The 24,478-nt window shown below is 36.8% G+C and overlaps 1 pseudogene; it reads left to right on the forward strand.

Annotated features, from left to right (window-relative positions):
• The first annotated feature begins 287 nt into the window (after positions 1–287).
• On the forward strand, positions 288–24,260 carry LOC122144250 (annotated as a pseudogene).
• The last annotated feature ends 218 nt before the right edge of the window (positions 24,261–24,478 follow it).

Consider the following 24,478-nt stretch of genomic DNA (forward strand, 5'->3'; position numbering starts at 1 on the left):
TCCATATCTTGGCGCCAATAATGAAACCATTCTGTTGAATAGAGCATTACAGAGATACAGAAAAAGAGTGACAGACACGTCGAACACATTTGGGAGGAAGGAGGACGGGGGAAAAAAGAGATTGTGAACTAGTTGAAACAGAGTGAGAGAGAGGGGGTTAATGTGGTGGGTTTTTCCTCTTGAGGGCATCAGTGAGGGAGAGGGGAGTGTGATGGTGGTGTGTTACTCCCGCAGGCCTCCATAAGATGTGAAGATGGCGGACAGATGCAGATGCTGCGGTTGTAAGAATGGAGATTCCTGCGGTTCGAAGAGCTCTGCTGGACACGCTACGGACCCCAACCTTGAGAGAGTCGCGAAGTACTGCGAGAGCAACTACATTCAGGTGAACATTACAAAACCAAAAAATTTCCGAGGACACGCCCAGAGAAGAGACAAAATGGCAATGACACGGAGCGGGATAAATGGATCCGACTGCTTGTGTTGTCGGGTAGTGACAAGGCCGGCGAGCGGAATTTAATTCCACGGCATGATTATTATTGCTTTTTAATTCATACTAGTTTCTATGCACGAATTGCAACACAATTAACACACTTTATAATTGGTCTGTTGCATATGTTTCAGTGTGGTTTTGTGTAACATTAAATGGAGCCTCAAACGGCGAGCTAGTAACGTTAGAGTCTAAACGCGCTAGACGAACGAAGCGGGAACCAATGTAAACCTCAATATGATAACATCAAAAAGGACTGTTTATTTGATGTTTTACATCAAGTAAGGAATGTATTCCGTTTTATATGCTTCATTAAAACAGGAAAGTGCGATGATGTAAAGTGGTTGTGTGTTGGTTAATGAGTAATATTGGTTTGTGAAGATCTTTTAATCAAAGCAGCGGCAGTGTTTGTGAAGTTAGCTTCCGCTGCTAAATGGCTGGGGGCTTATAGGGACTGTGTTATTGTTGATAAATCTGCTTTTGTAGTGTAGTTATCCTATTAATGTTAGTGTTTCTCTACTATATGGATCATTATTAGGGTGTTGTTTGGTGGATTAGTTTATGGTCTAGGAGGAATACGTGTATAAGTGATAGTTTTCTGTTTTAGTATTTTTGGTGCCATCGCGTTTAATCATTTGCGTTTTCGAAATCGCGAGATTTTACTATGATTTAAACGATTAACTGTTGCATCTGCTTATTATTTATGACAAATATGGTAGTTGTCTGCAAATACCGTTTGTTTGTTAGTTAGGCTATATGTTGGTCTAACCATGTAAAGCAGTGCTTGCTTACTATGGTATTACACAAATACCACAGCTACTATTCAAGAGCTATGATAGGTTGTACCTCTTCTGTTCACTGACATTGAGTTTCCCCCTGCTAACACATGAGTTTGATGATTCACTCTGGAATCTGTGAGTGCTTCTGGAATCGAACAAACTGAGATGACTAAATGCATGTTATTTTCAGCATTCCTGGGGGATCCACAGAAGGGGGTGTATGAGGATCTGCCACTTCCTGTTCCCAGTGTGTTGTCATGCATCAGAAATCAAAACTCTTGACATTTATTGCTCCAAAAATACAGAGCATGTCACATGGGCCCCGGCAGATCAGTGACTGGATGTCACTGGATATGAGTTTGTTCTCTGTGGATGCTGATGGTCAGTAAACTTTTGAGTCGTGATGCGTTTCACTGATAATATGTGCATGCTGACTAGCGTTTGCCGGCCTGTAATTACACAACAATCAACGCGGTTGAGGAGTGTTTTAAGAATGAGAGCTCAACAGTTTACGAGCATGCTCAAAGCAGTGGTGTTGTTTTGTGATTTGACTCAGTGGGGTCTCAAGTTCATATTTGTACCCTGATTCAGGCCCTCATGAATCATGTGCAGAGCCACACAGAGAGTTTTTTTGTTATCAGTATCTGTCTTAAATAAAGTCTGCTGGTTGTGAGCTGACCATAGTGGCCCTCCTCACGTTATGTGCTTGTTACAATAGGTTCCAGAAATACCGTAATAGCTTCATGTGCACCAGGCGTGGATTTCTTTCCATAGGCAGCTTGTAGCTCGGGTTGATTATGAGTCTTTGCTAACATGTGGTCTGGTTTTAGTTTAGTATGTAACCCAATATTTTCCTCTTCCTCAGTTCATTTACATATTGCAGTACAGATATGTTAGTGCATGTCATGATGTTTTTTTGGAGTAAATAAGCCTAAGACACACATTTGTTACATTGTTGTTGGGAAGGCCATGTTAATAGATAGCCTTATTATCACATTATTTTGCACTGTCATAGAGTAGAAAAGTGTGTGTGTGTTTTGGTTTCTGGTGTGTTTGAATAAAATGGGGTCTGATGTTTTTCCTCAAAGTTGTCAATGACAAAAGAAAGGTTTTTATCTCGCTGAGCAGTGCAATGACTGTTCTCCTATAGTTTTATCACCTCATCTTGACCATTTAAACCCTGCATGATTGTCTTTCTTCAGCTAGTACCTGACAAATGGCCTAAATAATATCCATATTTTGAAAATGGATATAGATAAAACTATCATGAAAGTAGAACTAGAAGGCTTTTGAGCATTCCAAGTCTATCGAAAGCCTGGGATAGCAGTTTGGCACAAAGAAAAAAAAAAGTAAACAGTTGATTCCCTAGAAAATGTCTGAGCTGGAGCTCACAAATCTCGTTTGCTTGTGTTGACTTAGATTGACCACCAAGAAGAAAAGCAGGGTGCGTTGGAGTCAGTATAATGTCATCATATCTGTGATAGAAAGGTACATACCTAATATCTCATTTGACTCCAAACCACCCTTCAATTCTGCCTCCTTATTCGCATTATAAATCGGTCCACATTACATCTAAAATCCTTATTCTATAAAATTAGCATTTGAAGAGGTACTACATATTCATTATTATGTGGTAATTGTGTGTCATTATCTTTAGTATCAGTATTTTATTGACATGCTGCTCTGGGAATACTGTTAGATTCTGATTAGTGTCATTTCGAGGGAGGTCATGTTCATCCCTGCATAATCACAGAGCTCATCCGGTGTTGTAGCTGCTTGCCTCGTGTAACTCTTGCTGAACTAATTTTGTTTTGGCTTGAACTTTCCGTTGTTGTTAAGCTAATAAAATATTAAAAACTCAATTCAAAGAAATGGTGTACAATTGTTTAATTATGTCATCCTGGTATCCACTTGAGACTTCGCTCTCTCTCCATACAAACCCAGCTACCGCCATTTTGCTTCGATTGTTTTGTACGCTGCAATGGATTATAAGAGAACTAACATACTGTTAAGGTTTTAAACGTTTTCGTCTTAATTATTTTTAATTGCCTTTAATTATTTTGTGGTGAATGTTGTGTAATCGTGGTTTGACTGCACCGTTTCCCTTAGATATGTCTGTTTAGTTCATGGAAGCTTCTATGCGTTCAAATATTTAAACTCAAATCAATATTTCACGTCGAATTATTTACTTATGTGGCAAAGTAGCCGTGCTTAATACGCAGGATAATGTACATCAGCCGGTTGAGCTGCGCAGAATAAACCCCTTCAGGCTGATCAAGACCCCCCTGTTGGGGTTTATTCTGGCAGAACAACTAGCTGGGTGTTACATTATCCCTACATAACAACCAGCCATTTTGAGGCCAGTGCTTACATGAAGCTGGGTAATTATGGCAGTTGAAGACTTGAAATATAGCCGCATGTACAAACCAAGTGGAACACATTTAAGATGTTTTTTGAAACTTGACTCTGGCCGCATGTAATAATCATCATATACTGTTGTTAAATGAGCAAAAGAGCAGCTCAGACATTCAGATACGTTCTACTTTCGTATTTCACTGAAGCAAACAAAATAAATTGGAGCAACATGAGGGGTTGACCTATAGGTGAACTATAATTAATGGTCAGTATGGAGTCTGCTACACTCAGCCAGCTGAGTGTTTTGGGAATTACTGTTTTAGTTGGTTTTGATATGAGTTTTCTTTGGCTTTTCATGTGTTTTGAATGCTATCAGGTGTGTTTTCTCTCACACACTACCCTCCTCCCCCCTCCTCACTCACTGTTCCGTTCATCACTGGCCTTCCCCATATATTTGAACCCCAGCATCACCATGGATACAATCGGAAGGGAATGAATGATGGTTGTAGGCAGCCAGTGACTCCAGGCGTTTTTCCGCTCCAGTGCTTTTGCTCTGATTGGATTTACTGCATGGCCTGTTTTGCTTGTACATGTATTGGGAAATTAATCATGAAGGGGAGTATGGTTGTGTGATATTGACAAAAAAAAGAAATATCAAAATTTTTCTGGAATGTGTATATATATATATATACTATATATATATATATATATATATATATATATCATTATCACACATTATATATATATATATATATATATATATATATATATATATATATATATATATATATATATATATATATATATAATAATTTTTTTGGAGTGTATTTTTGTGTTGGTTCCTTAGTAGTTTTTTTCAGTGAATATTGAATTGTTTATTTTTTATTTATTTTTGAGATGAAATATATCTAGTTCTTTTAAGCATGTAACTAAAACCTGAAGTAAGTGATGGTAAGTCACTGTCTTAAGCGAAGCCATTTAGTTAGCTTATTTAACAGATTTGTTCAAATGACTGATTCAATTTCATTCAGGAACAAAATTAAGCATTTATGAATTGGTCATTGAATCATTGACTCACTAGTTTAATTAAAAAAAAAAACAGATTCGCTGGGACTTGAGGAGACATACAAACAGTTCTTCTCTCTGGCTTATTTTGAAACTGATGTTTTCTACGATGAAAAGACAATATTGTGTGTAAAATCTATTAGGGATCGAATCGACATGCATTTTTTCAGGGGTCGATGCCGATAATCGGGATTATTACAGATCAAGGGAGACCGATAACCCATATTTTGAACCGACATGTGTCTAGTGTAAAATGAAAATTTAAGTCAAAATTAAGAATAAAAAGGCCCTGACAAAGACTCCCTTTAAATTATTGTGCACAGCACATCTTTTAATTTGAGAACTGTCTACATATAATAACAACATTAATATTAATAATAACAACAAACATAAAAAAGTGCTGGGGAGCATCCATCAGCAGCACTCTGTAAACTAAGTAAAACTTAAAGCAAATTCTAAACAGCAACAAATGAACAAATAATGGAAAATAAATGTAATCTAATATATATATATATATGTATGTGTGTGTGTTATATTTAGCATTTCCATTTGCAACCCAGAATTGCATTAAAATCACACACAACCCATTATTGTAATAGTAAGTTTTTTTTTTTTTTAGACTGTTCTATCACGGGCTGATACAAACTAGGAAGTTATACAGGACAGCCGGCCATCCAGAAACGCGGCAATGTGAGATTATTGACAATTCGTTATTAGCAGGGTCGCGATTTGTAAAATAACAGGGTGATGCATTTGAAAAATGAAATGGGAAATGTTTTTTAAGGTATTGAAATTGTATTTAGGAAAAAATTTTATGAAATGTTTTAATACGCACGGAAATTGTATTTAGTATGATCTCAGTTTAATAAAAAAATATTGTAAGCCCACGTTAGGCCTATTAATTTGTAATGATTTAATGTCCACGGTTATTCAAAACAACAAATTATATAGACAAAGCGAAAGCAAAAGAACACAACGTGGAGCTTTTTGAAACTCGAATCAGTTAAACCATTATGGCCAGCAAAAATGATTCACTGTTTCGACATGCGCTTCAATCGATCGCTACATCGCCAATCATTTGATTCAGATCTGGGCGTCAGAGCCGGCTTCCAGATGATGTTTTTATCCCCACCGGGATAAAAGTTATTCAAAGCAGAGGCAGGGATGCATAGACCGGCAAATTCCCCCTGGTTATTAGTCAAATGAGAGCGTGACGCGGGAGATAACCAAATCAGGAATAGGGGCTTCAAGGCGCGCCCAGGCCGCCAGAGTCGGCTTGATGCCACTTTCAGCTCTTCGCACTTGCATAATGGCAATTCTGAATCTGTATGATAAATCATTTTGCGAAATCATGTTAGAGATAAAAGCAATATAGTCTCCAAACCATGCGCATTTTTTTTGACTAAGAGCCCTAACGGAACGGGCGCTGTTCAGTGAAGCTATGTGAACAACACAAAAAACCCCGCGAGCAGGCGTCGGAGTGTGAATTCATTTGTGTTGATAATCTATTCACACAAAAGCGCTAAGTTACCGAATGGTGAGAGAAGTAGGTTTCAGTTTCAATTATCTCAGCACTGATGATGATCCGTCCATAGTTATTATCACCGCAATGACCGGACATTGACCCGGGAATTCACGGTATATCAACAACTGAACGGGCTTGTCATCCATAAATCCATTATATTTAGGTGTTTTGCAACTTCAGTGTGGTAGATTTCATTGCAAACTTCAGGAACGCTTACTCGCATTCTCTTTACCTTCTTCGGTGAGATAACTTTATTGATGTGCGATGATTGATCACTTCTCGGAAGCAGCTCCTGTGCTATCGATGTGGAGATGACACAGTCCAGCCGCCAGCCGCATTGATTGGCCAGGCCTCGCGGACTCCCAACAAATCAGGTGAGGATTCATGGGGCGGGGGGCTTAGTCTAGCTACAGAGCCGTCGCGCTCTGATCTAGTGGCTGGATTCAGTGCCAGATCGCGCATTTCAAAATAAAAATGGTTTTTATCGGCAACTGTTTTGAAAATGGTCGATGCCGATAACAATAAAATGCTTAATATCGGTAGCGATAATCGGCTACAATCGATAATCGGTCGAGAGCTAAAATCTATATCACCTAATATTAAACAATATTTCACCCAAAAAATAGGGCTGGGCGATATGGCCAAAATTTATATCACAAAATACTTCTTAATTTAGCTCTCGACATATGATGATATAAATTTTATTTCAATATGAACATTATTAAAAAAAAAAAAAAAATCCCTCATAAAAACTGCCAAGAGCACCCACAACATAAGTCTGTACTCTCTGTACCTACAAACCTATATGAAATATCAGTTTGCCAAGTCTATGAAACCTCTTCCTATAACGCATTTAATTTTTTTTTTTGAAAAAAAAACAAAAAACTAAAACAAAAAACAAGGACAAATAAAGTAATGTTTACCTTTTTACATTTTGTATTTAGCCTTCCTCTGAGCAAAAGAATTTTGAAATCACTGTCAGAAAGACCAACATCTCAGACTCACCTTATTAATTATTAATATCTTTAACTCAAACAATAGGCTAACAGACCAGTCAAAAATTTTTGAACAGTAAGATTTTTAATGTTTTTTAAGAATTCTCTTCTGCTCACCAAGCCTGCATTTATTTGATCCAAAATACATCAAAAACAGTAACATTTTTGAAATAGCTTTACTATGCAAAAATAACTTTTCTATTTGGAAATATTTTAAAATGTAATTTATTCCCTGTGATTTCACCAAAAGCTCAATTTTTAGCATCATTACACCAGTCACATGATCCTTCTGGAAATCATTCTGATATTCGGATTTGCTGCTCAAGAGAAACATTTATTTATTAAGCTGAAAATAAGCATGAAGACTTTTTCCGGGTTTCTTTGATAAATAGAAAGAGTTCAAAAGAACAACATTTATCAGAAATAGAAATCTTTTGTAACATTTATAAATGTTTTTATCATAACTTTTGATCAATTTAAAGCATCCTTACAAATAAAAGCATTAATTTCTATAACCTTCCCCCAAACAAAAAAATGATACTTTGACTCCAAGCTTTTTGAATGTATGAAAGTGTATAATGTGTATAGTGTATAATAGTGTATCTTTCATCAAAGAATCCCAGGGAAAAAAATGTACTCAACTGTTTTTAAATATTGATAATCAAGTAAATCAGAGATATCAGAATGATTTCTGAAGGATCACATGACACTGAAGAATGGAGTAATGATGCTGAAAATTCAGCTTTGATATTACAGGAATGAATTACATTTTAAAAGTGTATTATAATATGAAGCTGTTGATTTTAAATAGTAAAAATATTTCAAAATTTTACTGTTTTTTTTCTGTACTTTGGATCAAATAAATACATGCTTGGTGAGCAGAAGAGATTTCTTTAAAAAAAAAATCTTTCTGTTAAAGACTTTGACTGGTAGTGTATGGTACAAATTATTCTTATAGATTGAAACAAATGTGCTTCAGCCAGGACAAAGAAAAAAAAATTGAAAATGCAAACTGATTGTCTGCCAGCAGGAGGCGCTTTAAGAGCGGCAGAAACAGCAGTTTCCCCAATAATGGCTGTAATCAAAGCAGCTCACTTTCGTGAGCGCTTCTTTATCAGATAAAAATAAAAATGGAATCCGAAACTTTTCTGAAGACAAATTTCTGTTCCCTTCAGAGATACATTCATATAAAAACACCAGCTGCGGACATTTTGATTTTTTGAAACCTGCGAGTGCTCATGTTTATTCAACGAAGTCAAATACTACAAATAAATCAATGTATGTCGCGAAACACTGGTAATGTATATCAAAAAAAATATCGGAAATGTTTAAAAATCATATCACCGTTATTGAACAAAATCATATTGCGATACATATTGATATTGAATTATTGTCCAGCCCTACCCAAAAATAAAAAATAAATGTCATTTACTCACTCTCATGTCCTTTCAAACCTGTATAAGTCTCTTTCTTATGTTGAAGACAAAGATGTTTTAAAGATTTTTGTTGGTCCCCATTGAATTCCATAGTAAGGAAGGAAAAACTATGGAAGTCAATGGGGGAACTACCAACCTATTTAATTACCAGCATTCGCTGGGAATATCTTCTTTTGTGTTCAACACTAAGAAAAAGTCATATATAGGTTTGGATCAACATCAGACTTCTAAATTTAGGGAGGGCTTAATCCCTTTAAGTTTGTTCAATATTCAGCTGTTGGATAAAATCAGTCAGCTTTGCAATGAAGAGCTGATATTGGGAAAACAGCACTCATGCTTACGTGATATTGCTTAACTATATCATATATTATAGATAAAGACAGCGAAGCTGGGCTTTTTCGTCACATAGTTTGAATTTTGGGGGCGTTCTAATAGGTTACATAACCAAATGCAAGCATGCATTCTCAAGGCATACTCAAAAATGTCAGCTCACACACTGTTAAAACAATAATATTATAGTAGATGATGCGTATAAGCACACTCCTAAAGGGGAAGTGTAAATGAGGGAACACAAATTAGGCCGCGAGTCAATATCATGTTCTCTTTCACCTCTATTCATCCTTCTGTGCTGAGATTAACACACACTCTCTCTCCTTTTCCTTCTCCCCGTCTAGTCCTCCAGATAAGCACAGAGCTCTAGAAGAAACCAAAGCTACACTACTTCAGTCTTTGGCCAAGCGTAGATATCTGATCAAACACTCTCACAACAATGTGCTTCAGATGCTGGATATACAGGTCTCTCAGCTACGCCGCATGGGAGTCGATCCATCAATCACATCTCACAGGTGCTTTTTGCCGCTATAACAGTCATCTAATAATGTGGATACGCTTTGTACATTTGCAATTCTTGCTTCTTTTCACTTAAATTTCTAAGGCAAGCATCACTATTAATATTGTTCATACTTAAAGTAAAAACGTTAACTCCAAATCAGCAACATTGAGTACTAAACTTTGACACGCATAAGCTTACTTTTATATTAATGAAATTAGATTTTTATATTTTATGGTTGAATTCTCTTCTACAGACTGCTTGCGATTCATGTCCTACTTTAGGCTCGTCTTGACTTTCAGACCTGTATTTTGATGTGTTTCTGTACGTTTCTACTTCCTTCGAATCACATATCATCATTCCTCACAGACGGTGGACATCCATAAAAAAGAGAAGGTGGCCAGAAGCCCGGTGGCATCCTCACCACCAATAAGAACACTTCCGCACACATAAGATCATTGCACCAGCCAATCCTATGCCCAGAGAGGCCTATGCGTACATCCATAAGCCATTGACTACAGTATGCTGGATGACTTGGGCGCATGGCGTGGGTAAATTTGAAAACAGTCTGTGTGTTTGTGTTTGTGTAGTTTACTTTGCACATTTGTAAGAGCACTGAATAAGTGTAATTATAAGTGGTATTAAATAGTATTACTTAAGGTGTGATCAAGTTAGCAGCTTATTTAAATTGGACAAAAAGGTCCATTGTCAATGGTGTAATGATGTATGATATGAGAGCACACACAGAAGTCACTATCAGAGCCAAAGCAGTTTTCTAATGGTCAACAAATTTGACCGACCCAGCCAATACTATTAAAATAGTATTACTTTATGCGTGATCAATGCTAGCAACATTTCGTGGACAAAAAAGGTCCATTGTCAATAGGTGTAATGATGTATGATATATACACACAGAAGTCACTTATCAAACTAAGAAGTTTTCTAATGGTCAACAAAATTTGTGTGTGGACTAAACCAATACTGAACCTTGCATGGGAAAAAGTTTTTTCCATCACATGAAATTCCCAAATGACTGTTTTGACTATGAAAATTTAGCAGAAAAAAACAGTAGGTTTGACCACACACTTCAGAGGCTTAAGTGATTTCAATACTGGGTACACTTGTAAAAAAAAACAAAAAAAAAAAAAAAAAAAAAACATTGTTGGGAGGTATACTAAAATAGTTTGGTGTACAAAAAAAGCTCAAAATAAATGGAATAAACTAAGTCCTTGATATTATTTTGCTTCCAAATATCTTCTTCAAGAGCTATAATTTTATGTGTTACATAAAGGAGTTAGTATTTATTAAAAAAAATATGTTTTTGCTAAAATGCAAAATTAAGTAAATCTACATATAAATAAGTAATTTTTTTTCTTTTCTGATTTGGGGGCAGCCATGTTAAGATCACATGTCCAGCCCAATGCTACTCACTTTATTTCCATTTGTTGTACACGCTTGCCTTGTTAAATTAATCATGGCTGCCTGTGAATAACTTTTGTCCTGTTTTAAATGACTTAAAAAGTTTGGTTTAGCATTGCTTTGCTATATCAGTCTACACAATACCATAAAACACAAAATACTTTTGCATCTTTTTAATAATAGTAATATTGCCAAAATACTGTGCATTACTAATTTATATGAATGTATTTTTGCTTTGGATCATATGGACTCTGCCTACTTCCAACTAAGCAGTAGCTGCTCTGTGTGTTTTTGCACTAACGGCTTTTGCATCTTTTCTCTTCTCACCTTTCTTATTGCCTTCATTTCTGAGTGCAGTGGCTTACTAAGGTTTAAGGTAAGGATTCAGTCTGGTTTTGCTTCGATCGTGTTTTTTTTTTGTGCGCGTCCAATGTCAGTGACTTTACATTTGTTCTGACTCAGAATAATGATATTTTATACTTCGCCTCTGGTGTCAGCGCCCAGAATATGAAAGCTGGCATAGCTCCCACGCGACAAAAAATGCTTCCTACCCAGAAAACACGAAATCCTCCCCGTCAGTGCTGGAACCCCTGGGGAGTGGGATTGGTGCACATTTGCACAGTAATTTGATTTTTAACTCTTTAGTCTTGATGGCGCTTATGAAAGTAATAATTTGTTAGGAAATGCCAGTAACATATATATTTTCAAGACCCTAAACTTCATAGCTGTGTACAGATGAAGTTTTGATAAAGAAATATCTCCTGTCAGACTGCCATCTGGACTGGAGGTGAAGCTCACTGCGGTACATTAATATTAAAATAAAAAAAGCTTATGTTTGTCAAACTGTTTTTCTGTACAGAATGTTTGGGAGGTTTTTGATTTTTATAGAGAACAGAGAGGTGGTTTTTAAAGGGGGTCATATCCTTGATGAAATAAAACTTTCCTTGATCTTTCCTAGATTAATAGAGCTCATTGTACTATGAAAACATTCTGTAACTTTCAGAACTCAATACTTATGGCACATTCCACAAAGATCACTTGTTGATATGAACACAGTGTCCTAAACGCCAGACATGGATGCAATGTGATTTCACCGACAATGGACATTATTGTCCCTAAACAATTTTGTAAAACAGAATATCATGCATATTTTTTAGGGAGTGTATTTAGTTTAATCATATTTCTAAAAAGAAAGATACACCTTTACAATCCTCAATGAAAACAGCTGTGTTCCTGGAGGCGATGGCTGTGGGCGGAGGCAAGAAATTAAGCTGAGTACTTAGCACTGGATTGCCTATACAAAAAACAGAGAAATTTGCTGTAGCTTTTACTTAATTTCTTCCTGGTTCCGAATCAACTCGCACCTCATGGATCTTTTATCGCTGAGCCCACTCACCATCTTTCAGTATCAAACAATGTGCAAATCCAGTGTAGAGACTTCGGCTTTGTTTATAAAAAACATTCATCACCCGAAAACATTCATCACTAAGGCGTAGGGAACAATATATAAACACACTTACTTGAAACCCTTTGCCACTTACGGAAAAACAAACTGCATCCACTGTTCGCGTAATGCTGTTCTTTAGGAAGCTGAGTAAGGTTATCTTTCCCTCTGACCAAAATCAAACTTCTTTGGAGACCTTCTTCGAGCAAGTCCTGTGCTTGGCTGCAGACGATGTTGTTGGAAAAAACTTGGAATTTTATTTTTTTTTTAAACTTACAAAGTGTGGCAAATCTAATCATTTGGCACAGAAATATAAATCATCACGATCCAAATAATGTTTTTGAAATTTTGCCATATTTAGCATGAGAGAATCCGCTCTTTAACAGTGTAAAATAACTTGGAATGCATGAAATAGCACAGACCTCACTTTCTCTAACCAAATAAATTAATCATGACTATAACTATAATATCACACATAACTGAAAATGTTTTCTTGTGCATGAAGTCCATATTGACTACTGAATCAAACGAAAACAAAAAGGCGTGCGTTCAGGCTTCAGGTCTAAGAACATTTTGGCCCTGATCTAAATTGCTTTTGTATCATATTTCAGTTCAGAAAGCAACTTGCATTCTAAATGGACATCCAGGAGTGAAATAATATAATACAAATGCATGAAATGAACCCTTTAAATTGGAGATATTATTGTGCACATGTGTTGATCTGGTGGTTGAAAAGAAAATTCTCTTCTGTCGCTTCTCTCCATCTCTTGTGGCAATCTCAATTCCTGCCAGCCACGCTTGCACACATCTACGAACTGTGTGTATTGTACTCTAAACAGTTTATGGCTTGTTCTCTGTTCAGGTACTGACACACTTAATCACACTGGATCGGTGTGTTTCACAGTCTTTGTGCCCTTTTTCTGCACTGCAGGTCACTGTGGAGAGCAAAAACTATCATGTTGTGTTTGCGATGTGTTTGTTATTATTTTATGTCATTGAGTTTTTGCAGCTGATGTTGTTAAAGCCTCAACTGTGTTCTTCCCGCTCATACCCCATGTCCACGGACCCCAACCCCCAACTGTCACCATGGCAACACAGCGGCCAACCACAAGAAGTTCAGACAACCTTCTGCAATACAGCACAACAGGCTCCTTTAAATATCTAAACGACACATGACAGCTTCCTGCTAGGCAAGGGCCGCAGTATGACAATAAATACTATACGACGGTAAGAATGCCATCGATGGTAGAGTGTTCCTGTAGCTGTGGTAAATATACTACATAAAGTTACATTATTACCCTGAGTAGCATAGTTGAAGAAACATGCAGTAATGTAAAAAATGCAGAGTGGCTTTGTCCCAAACAAGTTAAGATTGTAACCAAGTACAGTTAACATTTGTTTACATTTGCTAAACAATTTCTATTTTAGACTGTAGACTACATTATGTCATTTATTATACACTGTTGTGTGCTGTACGCAGGTGTATGTATATCAGTTATTTAACAACATTTGGTGAATGTGGCTTTACTCACCAAAATGTAAGTTTATAATATATATATATATATATATATATATATATATATATATATATATATATATATATATATACTAACTATTTCTTATTTTGTTTACAAAAAACTGAATTTTGATCAAACACATATTTGTTATAATTGTATCTTTTGGTTTGCATCCATCTAAATAAAAAAGAGAAAATCCAATTAGATGAAGCTGAAGATTAACCAGTATTGCTTTTTATATGACCAATACAGTACAGATTTTTTTTATATATAATAAGTATCTTATTAATTCTGCTTTTGTAATTTAATGTAATACAGCAATTTTATATAATCTTAATAATAGTAAAAATGTTTTTTTTTATTAACTATACAATAGAAAATTGCATTTAGGAAAATGTTATCAATAACAAATAGCAATGTTTAAATAATAATATTTTTTTCTTTGTGTAACATTTTTTTAGATAAATTTTTCAGATCTCATGAATGCTACAAACACTCTCACTTGAGTGTTGAATGCACAGTGGTGTGACATTGATTACAACTGAAAGAAAGTAGAAAAGTGTAAAAAGTATTAGTCAAACAAATTTTTGGTCTATTTCTAATTAAGTATTTTTAATTTGTAAAATTATCTTAAGGCATTGTCAGGTGACTATTTATTATTTAAATCTATTACTATTTTGTTTGAATTGAAAATAAAAATAACTGTATTGTTCATACACTGTTAAAATATATTGATATTATTTATAGATCCAGACATTAAATGACCCATAATTTGATCTATCTTGGTTATACTGCCCACCATAATTGCTATGCAGATCTACAAATAACTATAAATTAGATGCTTGACTCATGAGGGTTTGCTTTACGGTACTATTGTGATGTTCTCAATGGATTTTTACACAAGATGTGACGCAAAGATCTCCCAGTATGTAAGTATTAGGGGTCTGTCATCAATGATGTTTGGACTCCACCACTTAGTGGATATTAAAATGTGAACCCGCCCCCCCTGCGGCGGCGGCACTCCCCACTACGGGGCTGACTCGAGCCTGTGCGTCCACCTGTCATCCCTAGCGACTATGTGCAGGAGTCCAACACGAAACCAGCACCACCCCTACAGAGCCCAGCTAGAACTGCATCCGTTAATCAGGACCCGTACTTACAGGTACTCACACACACACACACATCACACACAAACACACCCATCCACACGACGCAGTCGTATCCCCTGGACACAGGCTTAAAATAATGAACTTTGAAAAGGAAAAAAGGTCCTAACACTTTCCCTATTCTCACTCTTTCCCACATCCTCTTGTCCTGGTCCTCGTCTTGTCCTTCCTGTCGCTGTTGTGCTGTTGTTTTAAAGCTGGTCTTTGTGTGGGTTCTGTCGCGCGTTGGGACTCTCGGCCAAAGAACAGTCCCTCCGCTAACTTTCTCTTTTCGTCTCCTTTGCGTTCTATCTCGTTTTGCTTGGATCTCTTTTTGGGTTTAGAAAAGCCATAGCCTACTTAAAGGAAAGCGCTTTCCTGCTCTTTCACTTCACCGTCCTTTTGCGATTTCGTCTATCCTCACCCGTAGCGCGTTCATCCATCGCGTTGCGGTTTGCATTCTCAGGCGCGTCGGATTTTGAGAGAGACTCAGGAACAAACAGAGAAGCACATCAATCACTGCCGTAAAGAAACACGTGGTCTTCTTCCTCTTCCTCAGATTCTCTCCCACAATTGTCTTCGGTTCATGGACCATTTGAAATGTGTAGGAAAATATCTTGTCTTTGTTGATTCTATCCATGAAGAGTTCAGATGCAAAAAGAAAGACTCTAAGTGCCGTCTGAACTCTTTTTCTAAATAGAGAATTTTTCTCAGTGCTCCTGTGTGTTGGTTCAGTATTTTACTTTAGTATCAATGAACAGGGTTAGTTGGTTGCCATTAACGAAAAATAACCTACATAAAACATAGGAGCCTGAGGAACAACTGCTCATTTTAGAACAAATAGTTCAGACGGCACTTAGATTCTTTTGCAATCTGACCTCTTCACACTTAATACACTACTGTTCAATAAACATTCAAAAGGGTACAAAGATTTTCGTTTCAACCCTTGGCATTGAACTTTATCCAAAGAATTCGAAAAAGGGTATCACAGATTCCAAAGAAATATTAAGCACCAGCACGTTTTTTTTTTTAGCTGTTTTCGACCCTCAACGGTTGAAAAGTAGGGTAAAATTTACACTCCAGTAAGCAGGAATTGGAGATGCAGTTTGATAATTCAAGTGGGAGTGATTGTGGTACATTTCGAAAAAATCAGTAGGTTTTGACTTAATGGTTAAACCAAAGCAAAATTGTTTAAATTAAATTCTCATAAAAAGCTTTAAATAACAGAATGTACATTATGTAATTGACAAGGCTGTTAGATTTTATAACTGAAAGAGATGGAATCATTTCTGTTATTTGGCTAAGTGGGCATGAATGTCATCTGATCTAATCTGGAAGTACTTCTTATGCTTGGTATTAGCTGATAATCTGATAATGGCCACATATTGTCAGAAATATTGAACAGGCTTTTAAATTCAGTCTGCATTAGTATTATTAACGATCTGAAAATGGTCGAATATGAGGTTATGCCTCATGGCCACTTAATCATTTCCATTCCGCACTAGTCAATCTGAAAATGCCTTTAGTACCTGTTAGTCATCTCTTGGTATTATGGAGTTGGCCCAAATATAAACCAGGCTGATTAAATTATTTCATCTGTAGTTATCAGACGATAATCTGAAAATACCCAAGTATTGATTCCGTAATTGGCCTGGTCAATTAAGTTTTGACAATGTGCTAAAATGATTTTTTTTTTTTTTTTTGGTAAGGGACAAAATGAATTGTGAAAGGCTGAATGTGAGGTTATTTTACAGCTAGTTACCTTGTTAATGCCCACTCTATTGTGAATGTATTTCATTCTTTAAACAAATGTAATAACATTCTGGTCCTTTAAAATGACTATTCTTTTCTGGTAATGGTCTATTGAATAATGTAAACCAAACTGTTTTTATAGCCCTAATATTCAGTCTGGCTTGTCTTTCTGGTCAACATCTGCATTTGAGGACAAAATTAAGTCCCACCTACATTTTTTTTCCACCTAGTTCCCTATCCTGTTTGCCCTCAGAAATGCATCAAGTCAGGGAAGTAAAACCGGAAAATGCAGATTGACCTTATTTTGCACAATGTGTTTTTTGTGTGGTGTCAGGCAGTGGCAGCAGCGGCGGACAGTCATCCAGCAGTCCCCAGCATCAGTCGCAGTAGCAGCAGAGAGAACAGTGGGAGTGGAAAGCGTTGGGCAGTGACCATTCGCCGTGCCAACCCCTGCCCCGCCCACCGCATTTTCCCGGTGAGAGTCCTGTACTATTATGCTGCCTTCATGCCATGTTGTAATTGCGTACATTCTGAGATGACAACACAAGACAATTTTACTCAAAGTTTTCATTGTCGGACTCTGAGTTAGCAACTAAATTAACCAACGGCGGTCAGTTTGTACAGCGTCACTGGTCCAAGTTGTAGCTATGCAGGACATTTGAGTTAACAAGTTGTAATTACGAGTTATGGAGCATGTGTGAGGGCTTTGTTGTAGATAGTTGTTGCCATAGAAGAAACACATTATTCAGCTATTGAGTAGAATGTACTGTGTTGTTCATCTCGGGAAATATGGTAATTATGACATGGCAGGATGAACGCAGCTTTAGTAAACGAATCTGAGAAAACTGTCGCAAGGTTCTGAAGGAAGTATTGTTTGTTACTTTATTGAAAGCTAATCTCTGTCCCACTTTTAGCGATGATAACTTCTCTTTGTGTTCACTGCCTCTTTATTTCTTCTCTTTTTACTCGCTGCACTCTATCCCTACTCCCTGTGGACCTTTTTCTCCTTTTGACCTTTCTTTCCTGTTGTTCTGTCACTCTTGTTCTCTTCCTCTCCCCCTGGGCTTCCTGTCTCTGTATGGTGCGCGGGGCTGCAGGTAAAACAGCACCTGCCCCTCCCAACCCTCCCAAACACCCTCCGAGCGTTTACAAAAGACTATTCCGGCACCTCCCGTACCACTCCGCCACCTCCCACCCAGAGCCAGTGGCCCCCCCGCCCCTGCCCCGACCCCTGCTCTGCCAGCAGAGGGCCCTCCTGAAATTCACCACCTCCCACAGCTTGCACCCCCAACCTCCCCCGTTTGCACCAAACACCAACCCTCCTGCTGCAACTAGCACCCCCGCTCAAGGTGAGTCCCCTCACCCCCTCTCTCAAGTCCATCTCCACACTCGTCCATCTTTAAGTGACATCCTGCACCGAGTCATCACGTGATTGACTCGACATTTCCAGTGATTCATCCCTCCTCCACCTCACCCAGGCTTCACCTGCATGGCTTGGTTTGTCTTGGCCTCGCTTGTGCATCCGTGCTCCAGTTCTTGGTTGGATTACATTCCCTGTGGCGTTGGTCTCCATCACATCATTTGGTCCATCTCTACTTTCTGTTTGTGCTTCTTAGGGATTACTTTGGGGTCTTTCTTTTTATGATGAGATGCTTCATAACAAATTTTAAGTTTGTGATTTTTAGGTATGGGCCAACATATTTACATGGACTGATTGGTTTGAGGGTCATGTTTTTCTTTATAGCTCTGTCCCAAAACTAGTGAGCTGTCTACCATAGATAGTATTTAAAAGCATAATTTTTTATGTCAAGGGTTTATGTTGAGAGTTCTAGGACAGCAAACCCATGTTCAAGGCCCAGAAAGGTTTAGGTGTAAGGAACATTGTTAAAAAATAGTCCAGTGACATCAGTGGTTCAACCTTATTTTATGAAGCTACAAGAAGAACCTGGATGCACCTGTGCCTTGGAGGAAGACGCACACTGTACATAAAAGTTTTGTGTGAACATGTCTGAAGATTTCGACAGAGAGAATGACTTGCAATTTTTGCCCTAACCTATTATTTGAACCCAAATATACAGACGATACATAAGAGAAATCAAACATTTCTACATCGTTCTTACACCATTGTTTTCTTTTGCATACAAAAAGTATTCATGCCAGCTTCATAAAATTTACAGTTGAACCACTGAGTCCTACTGATAAAACATGGACTATTTTAACAATGTGCTTACTACCTTTCTGGGCCTTTAACAATATATACCCTTGCTGTCTATGGAGGGTCAGAAAGCTCTCGGATTTCATCAAAATATCTTGTGTTCCGAAAATAAACAAAGGTTATATAGGTTTGGAACAACATGAGGGTGAGTAATTCATGACACAGTTTTCATTTTTGGTGAACTATCCCACTTCTAACTGTGAGCATTAGTTTTGTGTCTCATCTATTTATCATGAATGCTACTTTTGCAGACCTGCTGTTCTGTGTGGTGTGATCCACATCAGTTAATTATGAGGTTTAATTTCAGTTAGGATGCTGCTTGGGAAGGAAGGTAGCAGAGAGTGGGGGTTTGGTCAGAGCTTGTGTTTTCAGTTCATTTCATATATTGTTTTATGTATTGTGGTCTGCCTATTGTGTATTCTGTACTGTGTGTCCAAAAAAGAACAGACAGAATTGGTTTTTAATTTAATTAACTTTTCTCTTTGTCTCCCAGGCAACGGTCCTTTCAACTTTTACAGTATGAACCGACCAATGACACGGCACAACCACGCCCTCAGTGGGAGGTTCCCTGCCCTATCGCCGGCCGTCATCAGTTTACTGGACAGCCCAACAAATGCCTCAGAACACAAATCCAAACATGATCCAAAACCAGCTCAATGGAGGGCCACACTACAACCAAAACCAAGGTAGACACACTAGACATGCTCAAGTGTCCATATAATGGTAGAAAATAAATACAACAACTAGATAAGGAGCTTGTTTGTTATTTAAATCAATCTAGTGGTGTCAAAAGTATGACTTTAATACCAGTTGGTACTGAAATTTTAAAAATGACCATTTTCCTGCTAGGATTTGAGCACTGATGAGCGGATTCTTAAATGCCGCTGATTGGCGGTTGTGTTCGGGTGCTCAACAAATGTGACTGTGATTCGCTACAGTTTAGTTCTTTTTTAGTTTAGTTTAGTTTCGAGTATTAGCTACAGTGATCATTGCCTCACGCTCTTTACCAAGTACTCGCGCAGAAGCGCATTTTTTTTTTTTTTTTTTTTTTGTTTTTTGTTTTTTTTTTTTTTGTGTTTTTTTTTTTTTTTTTTTTTTTTTTTTTTTGTGTTGTTGTTTTTGTTTTTTTTTGTGTTTTTGTTTTTTTGTTTTTTTGGTTGTGTGTTGTTTTTTTGTGTTTTTTTTTTTTTTTTTTTTTTTTTTTTTTAAATTCAGTCTGTACTTTTGACAACAGTAGTGGGTTCAGTCTTACTGGCTTGATCTGATTGCTCTCTCTCTCTTTTTTAACTTACCATCTCCTTCTGTTTTCTTGTCAACTTCCTCTCTTTTCATTCCTTTTGTTTTACCCACACTCAATTTATTTTTGCTCCTTTGCTCATTTCCTTATTTTTTTTTCCTCTTTGAAACTAAATTTGCCGCTGTTGTTGGGGTGGGTAGCCCCTATGGCCCCTCCACCCCCCTCTATTCTCCAGATCACCCCCCCAGCTACCGCTCATGGGGCTTTGTGGCTCGGGTTCAGGAGACCAGTAAGTTATTGGTTTGGGAAAATAATATCGAATGTATGGAAGCCCGTTTCTGCTGCAGAATAGAATAGAATTTTAATTCACAAATCTGACATATCGTTTTTCTCTCAATTCTGAGTTTGTGTCTTACAATTTGGTCCTTTTTTCTGAATTCTGATTTGATCAAGCCATAGGATGAAAATTGTGAAACTTTTTGTGAAAACTTTTCCTATTGCAATTCTAAGTATAAAACACTCCAAATGGTGATATATAAATTCACAACTGCAAGAAAATTGTGATTTGAAAAGTCGCAATTACCTTTTGTATTAATTTCATGGTTGAAACAAATTGTGAAATGTAAAATTCATAATTGTGAGATGTAAAATGTGGAATTACAAGAAAAAACGCTGGATTGTTTAAAGTCACATTACCTTTTCATGACAGAAATGGGCATCCATGCAAATGTGTATGTGGTGGATTAATGAATGTTTTAATGTTTAACAGGTTTTGCATGCTATTTTAAACATGCATGTTTGTGTTTATATATTGAAATGTCTCATTGTATTTCACAGACTTTTTTGCATGTTTTTTTCACATCTGATTGGATCCATTAGTAACCCACTAAAACATAGTGTTAATGCATGCTGGGAGTTTCCAACAGTGTTGTCCTAACCAGATAGGCAGTGAGATAAGATTCCAGCCAGAAGTCATTTGTTTATCCACTCCAGACTTGACATGGTTTACAAGATGCAACAAAATCAATCACAGATCACAGCCAATCAGAAGAGTGTGTGGGCAGGCTTGTACTCTCAATGAAATGAGAAACATGATCAAATTTCTGAAAATAAATAAGCCGTTCACTTTACCGTACTCAGTGACTTTGTCTTGGAATACACTTACTTGTTCACACAGAGGTTACAGTTAGAACGTTGTTGTTTCCCAAGATTTGAACTCAATTATCCATTGTTGCTTTCATTATGGTTAAGCCACGCACATTTATGTTAAAAATCTAATTAAAGCCTTTTAAGATTATACAAAGCACATAATCAGCAATTGTGATTGTCATTGGACATAAAGTTGGTGGTTTGCTTGTTCCCAGCCGCAGCGTTGCAGAAATAAAAACCGTTACAAAAATAGAATCCCCTGACACGGCTGGTTAGGACAACACTGATTAATATGGAAAAGATACCTTTTTTGTGTGGTGCCATGTCGCATGTGGTTAGGCCACATACATGCTGGATAATTTTCAGAAAATGTAAAAAAAGCCATTGTTTTGTTTAGCTGTTGCTGTTTAACAGCCTATGTTCTGTATATAAACCACTTCTTGGTTCATTTCAAATCAGACATGACTCAAAGTAATGACTTAAGGTTCAGTTACTGATAACTTTTTGAGTAATTCTATGGAACTGGCACATAAGAGTCAGCCTAATCATTTGTTTGTTTCATCTCATAACATTTAATTCAGAGTGAAAGAGTTAAAAGTCTTAATTTATTAATGTGGTGGAAAAAACACTAGCTTTGAACATGACCTTAGTGAAGATCCCTTTTCAAAAAAAATTGCTTAATACTGCTGTTTTTTGAGGTCAGTTGGTTATTCTAACCCTTTCTAAATTTAAAACTCCCATTTTCCTCCTTCACTTCACCATCCAGCATGAGTCATTTATCTTATCAACACATCAGCAAACAGAAGTTCCTCAGTTTCCCCCAGAAATAGCTTATATCTGAGATTGTTTTGTTCCTCCCTTTAGTCCTCAGACGCTCCTCCCCACCGCCCGCCTCCTGCAGAAGAGGTGGAGTTTGAGGAAGCAACCCCGCCCCCCCCCCGCCTCCTCCAGACCGGACTATGAGGATGAGGAGGGTGATGAAGAGGAAGAGTCAGCGGTGTGTGGAGGTACAGTGACCCCCTACGCTGAAGAACGACCCGCCAATGGGCCCCTCGAAATTACCTGGAGAAAGGTACGTTTCTGTTTTAGGCATTTATTTCTGGCCGTTTCTTCTCTCCCAGTGCACAGAAAAACACTTGTTTGGGGCATCTAGCAAAGCAGCTGTTTTCATTGTAGGTAAACAAGCCATGCATGTGGTAGCTCCTACTGATCTGAATGGAGAAAGATCCATATCTCTCCAACACTGTTGCTCACTATTGCATTTCAAAATGTATATCAAATCAGCAATGATTAAACATAATTATTGATCAATAATAGCAATGTTATCAGTTACTTGTTTAGCTCAAATGACAAAAAAAACATGTATAATCGTGAAGATTTTTTACAGTGAATACATTTTTAACCAAAATCTATGGATGCCCCATTTTTGCTACATAAAAGAAAATCAAGCTTTGATAAATCATAATTGTGACAAAAGTCATAATTATGAAAAGGTTTTAATTGACAGTCAAATTTGTGAGATTGTAAAACAAAACTTGATTAGACATGTTTTAATTTTGTTTTAATATTGAGATTTTTTTTAAAAAATTTCTTTTTATCTGATGATTTTTAACAAAATTGAAATTATGACAAAAAGTCATCTCAGTAGTATCTCATAATTTTGACTTTTGTATCATAATTATGCCACTTGCATGATTTTTTTTCTTATTTAGTGGAATGGCCATCTATAAAAGAATTATAGGGTTTTTAAACTTAAATTTATTGTATCCAATGCTGATAATTATTTTTATATTGTGGCCAATATAACCGATAAATATTATAGAAATGTAATAAAAAATTTAATAAAAATAAAAACTACATAAACTAAAACACTAATAATTCAAATCAGTCATATATGAATATCGATTTGAATAAGTAAATAATTTATATATATAAACTACATAAAATATCCAACGTTGTTTTAAAAAATTTAAAAAATTTAAAATAAATTTAGGCATCACAACATTATAATGTACAGTATGAACAAAGGTGAAAAAAGAGAAAGAGTTATTACATTATTAGTGTTTTTAAAAATTAGATGTATACATTAGGGTTGTTATAGTTGACTAAAACTGACACTAAAAAAAACATTTCTTAAAATAAAAACTTGAAATAAACTTAAATATTAAAAAGTTTGTATTTCAGCTAGCCTAGCTGTCAAGGCAACATCTTGATGTTCTAAAATAAAACTGAAATAAAAATTAATACAAACCTTTATAGACATATAAAAAACAAATACTACTTACAGCAAAAAAATAAATAAAACTGACACATCAAAATGACTAAAACTTTAACTGAAATGAAAATGAAAACGTTCCAAAAAAAAAAAAAAAAAAAAGCGATGCTAATTGCTGCTCCAGAGTAGGATTTTCATGAACCTGGCACAAGTGGTGCTAACCCCGATTCTAAATTACTTGTGTGAACAGTCCTTTACCCAGGATTTTAAAGCAAGTGTTTTAGAATGGCGATAACCTAAGGGCAGTGTGTAAAAAAGCTCTGATAACTAAATTTATCAGTGGCATACATAATCACATATTCACTAGGAAGCTAAATGAAAATCGTCCCTAATATTGGCCTATAACCAATGTACTGTGGATATATTGTGCTATATACAGTATTTACAGTGCTGTAACACTTAATTAAAATAAATACATGACCAGACTTGTGTTTTTTTCTTTTCATTTTCCCCATCAGTGGTGGCTATTTACGAATAACACACGAGACAAAGAAGACGAGCTGTCCTTCCAGGAGGGGGCAAATCATTTACGTCATCAAGAGAAGAACGATGACGGCTGGTTCGAGGGCGTGATGAGCGGCAACCACGGGCCTCTTCCCTGGGAACTACGTGGAGTCCATCATGCATTACGGCTGACTGACTGAGCCAGCGGGGTGGCGCCACTGCTCCTCTGTCCATCATCTTCCTCATTATTATACACACATGCACACACACACACACACACACACACAATGAAATTCAGCTACACTACGTCATGCACAAGCTTGTTGCGGACAAAACAGGCTGAGAACTTGCGGTGGGGATGATTTTTAAATTTAAAAAACTGTTCAGATGTCGTAAGTAAATACATTAGG

This window comes from Cyprinus carpio, unplaced genomic scaffold, assembly GCF_018340385.1.
Source record: "Cyprinus carpio isolate SPL01 unplaced genomic scaffold, ASM1834038v1 S000006625, whole genome shotgun sequence".
In the NCBI taxonomy this organism is placed as follows: Eukaryota; Metazoa; Chordata; class Actinopteri; order Cypriniformes; family Cyprinidae; genus Cyprinus; species Cyprinus carpio.